We start from the raw sequence: 3,944 nt of genomic DNA, 5'->3' as shown, positions 1-3,944 counted from the left end.
GTTCCTTGCTGTCACATTCCTGTACAACCTCTACAGTACTACACGTGTGGTGAATCCCGATGGACCTATGATGCCCGGTAATTCATGAGACTCAAAGCCAGTACAAGGCAAACTCGTGGTGTCTACAGCTGCATAAGCAGGGGCGCTGACTGTCCCGACAGGGTGTGCTTTCTGTTCAAACCAGAACTCGCTTCTAACACAGAAAGAAAGCAATGGCATTCTAAGAAAGGCAGGGCTTCCCTGGTGGCCCAGTGGTTAAGAATCCCCCTTGCAATGCGAGGGACACAGGTTCCATCCCTGGTCTGGGAAGGTCCCACATGCTGAGGAGCTGCTAAGCCCATGTGCTGCCAACTACTGAGTCCACCTACTGCAACCACTGAAGCCCTCAGGCCTAGAATCCTTCTTCCCCGACTAGAGAAACCACTGCAATGAGAAGCCTGCACACTGCAACTAGAGAGAGCCCATGTGGGACAATGAAGATGCACCATAGCCCAAAATTTAAAAAAAAAAAATCTTTTAAAATGCAGACAATAGGTTGGCCTGTGGCGCAACCATCAAGTTCCAGGCTGGCCTGGGGCTCCATGCTCTCCTCATCCCCACTGAGCTGCCCCCTGGTGCAGAAGAAGCCATGGTGCTTCGGATCACCAGGGACACAAAGACTCATGCTGAAAATAAACTGAAGATCAGTATGGCAGGGGCAAAGCGCTTGCTGTGGCCACTCTTGCAACCTCTAAGCCTGGGCTGAGGCCCCGACACAGCTCTTGGAGACATCCGTAACAAAGTCAGTGAACAGCCGCAGGCAAACTGCCCCTGAAAAACGAAGCAAAAACTTTAGCTGCAGGAAAAGTTACTGCTAAAAAAGGAACAAAGCCTCTGGAAAAGGCTCCAGTACCTGTGCCGGAGCCCCAGCTGGGGCCGGAGACAGAACCGGAGCCTGTTAAGGAAGAGAAACTTTCCCCTGAGCCCATTTTGGTCGATACTCCCTCTCCAAGCCCCAAGGAAACATCTGGTTGTGCCCCTGCAGAAGAATATCTGTGTCAGGCTTTCTCGGATATAATTCTTGCAGTAAGTGATGTGGATGCAGAAGACGGAGTGTATCCAATCCTCTGTAGTGAATATGTAAAAGATATCTATGCTTATCTGAGACAACTTCAGGAAGAGCAAGCCGTCAAACCAAAATACCTAAAGGGTCGTGAAGTCACTGGAAACATGAGAGCCATCCTAATTGACTGGCAAGCCCATGTTCAAATGAAATTCAGGTTACTGCAGGAGAACATGTACATGACTGTTCCAAAATTGATCGGTTCATGCAGGATAATTGTGTGCCCAAGAAGATGCTGCAGCTGGTTGGAGTCACTGCCATGTTTGGTGCAAGCAAATACGAGGAAACGTACCCTCCAGAAATCAGTGACTTGGCCTTTGTGACTGACAACACTTACACCAAGGTCCAAATCAGACAGATGGAAATGAAGGTTCTAAGAGCTGTAAATTTTAGTCAGGGTCACCCTCTACCCCTGCATTTCCTTCAGAGAGCCTCTAAGATTGGAGAGGTTGATGTTGAGCTACATAATCTGGCCAAATATCTGATGGAACTAACTATACTGGACTACAATATGGTGTACTTTCCTCCTCAAATTGCAGCGGGAGCTTTTTGCTTGGCACTGAAAATTCTTGATAATGGTGAATGGACACCAACTCTACAGCATTACCTGTCATACACTGAAGAATGCCTTCTTGTTGTTATGCAACACCTAGCAAAAATATGGTCATGGTGAATCGTGGGCTGACAAAGCACGTGACTATCAAGAACAAGTATGCCACATCTAAGCATGCTAAGATCAGCACAGCTGAATTCTGCACTAGTTCAAGATTTAGCCAAGGCTGTGGCAAAGGTGTAACTTGTGAACTTTGGGATACTATCTGCAAATAAAATTGGCACCATGTGCTATCTGTACATGTTATATGTTACATTTATTTACTTTTAATAAAGTTGTATTCCTTTTTACTTATCCCTTAACTCATTTGAACGTGGCTACTTTCCCCTTGAGGATAAAAACTGTTTTAAAGGTATGGTGGGGATGGTTTAAAAACAAACAAACAAACAATTTTCAGTTACCTGGGGACCCAACTAATATGTACAATTGGTTCTTCTCGGTTTTTGTTTTATGTGCCTGGCTTTACTTAAGATGATTTTCTAAGCTCTTGAAGGCATTTGAAATCCTGATGTACTTTATATATAATACTGTATGTAAGCCCAAATCATCTTAAGAGACTCTGCTGCCTAGATCTACATAAGGAAAAGTCTGCCATCTCATTCCTAGTCCTCCTGATTGCTGTTTCCTCTGGTGGTTGCTGCCATAATTCTAAGTAATCTACTAGTACTGCTTTCTTGAAAATGATCAACTCTAGCTGGCATCAGCATTTTCACTTGGAAAAATAAGAATCTCAATTTCTATTCAAAGCCTAATTTTTGTTTATTAGTTAAGAAAATAAAACAGTACTTAAAACAAAATTTAAAAATGCAGACAATGGAAGAACCCTAGCATATTCTTATTTATGTGACTTCCTTGTGGTAACCGATGAGTTGCCAAAACTGGTGACATAAAAGGAAAGGGAAAAACAGGGAAACCCATAGTTCTTTTCCTTCCAGGCATTTCTCATTTATCAGTAAGTCAAAGAATATTGGTAGAACATGTGCTCATCAAGAAGTGAAATAAAATCGGTTGAGTTACTTTTTGCAGTAATTCCACTATTCATGTGAGAATAAAATGCATATGCATATACGAGCTTCAAAGCAGAACTGTATAATTTTGGCAATTCTACATGCAGTAAAACCCTCTGATATTTGCATTTAAAACTGCCACTGCACAATATAAAATCAAATATAAAATTCAAGCTAATAATTTACTATTTTAATTTTTCTTTGCTTAGACCAACATTAAATAAAAACGCCAGGACACATCAAGAAGAAGATCCCGGAAGGAAGGAAAAACCTCTACATTTTAGTACTTTTAATAGCACTGTTTCTTCCCTGCTTTTTGAAAAAGGAGCTCTGCATTTTGTTTTCTTTTTTATTGAAATATAGCTGATGTACAATACTATGTAAGTTTCAGGTGTACTACTTAGTGATTTGATATTTGCATGCATTATGAAATAATCACCATGATAAGTTTAGTACCCATCTTTCCCCAACCATAGACCATATTCCTTATGCTATATATTACATCCCCATGGCTTGTATTTTATAATGGGAGGTTTGTACCTGTTAATCCCCTTCCACTATTTTGCCTCTACAAGCCCTGCTCCCCTTAGGCAACCACCTGTTTTTATCTCCATATCAATGACTCTGTTTCCAGGGTTTTTTTTTGTTTGTTTTTTTAATGCCAGTTTTTATTATACAAGTAATTCATACATAAGAGTATAAGGAAGAAAATAAAATGACCCACAATGCCACCCTCAGAGATAGCATCATATTTTTGTTGTGCTTTCATGATTTCTGTCTTGTCTGATGGCATTTGAGCTGGACTTGGAATCTGGAATACAGACACTATAGCTGAGTGAGACTTCAATGCAACTTCTTCCCACGACTTTATCTAATTATGTTTAGTAACAGGATGCTGCTAAAAGGAATTTGGCATACTTCCCTGCCTCCACATCCATTTGATCATGGTTATTTTTTTTAACTGAAGTATAATTGACCTACAACACTATGTTAGTTCCGGGTGTACAACATAGTGATTCAATATTTCTATACATTGCAAAATGACCAATGTGATCAGTCTAATTACTTTTTGCCATATACAACATTTTTACAATATTATTGACTGTGTTCCCCATGCTATATATTTCCTCCTGGCAGATGACTCATTTATTTTCCAACTGGAAGTTTATATCTCCAATCTTGAAGGAATTACCAGTTGATTGGGACTTCATCAACTTTCCCT

The 3,944-nt window shown here is 40.7% G+C and overlaps 1 pseudogene; it reads left to right on the top strand.

Moving 5' to 3' along the window:
* Positions 1 to 628: 628 nt before the first annotated feature.
* On the top strand, positions 629 to 1,898 carry LOC122449454 (annotated as a pseudogene).
* The last annotated feature ends 2,046 nt before the right edge of the window (positions 1,899 to 3,944 follow it).

The sequence above is a fragment of the Cervus canadensis genome, chromosome 11, assembly GCF_019320065.1.
Source record: "Cervus canadensis isolate Bull #8, Minnesota chromosome 11, ASM1932006v1, whole genome shotgun sequence".
In the NCBI taxonomy this organism is placed as follows: Eukaryota; Metazoa; Chordata; class Mammalia; order Artiodactyla; family Cervidae; genus Cervus; species Cervus canadensis.
The sequence above is the reverse complement of the archived record's forward strand: the minus strand, read 5'-3'. Positions and strand labels throughout refer to the sequence as shown.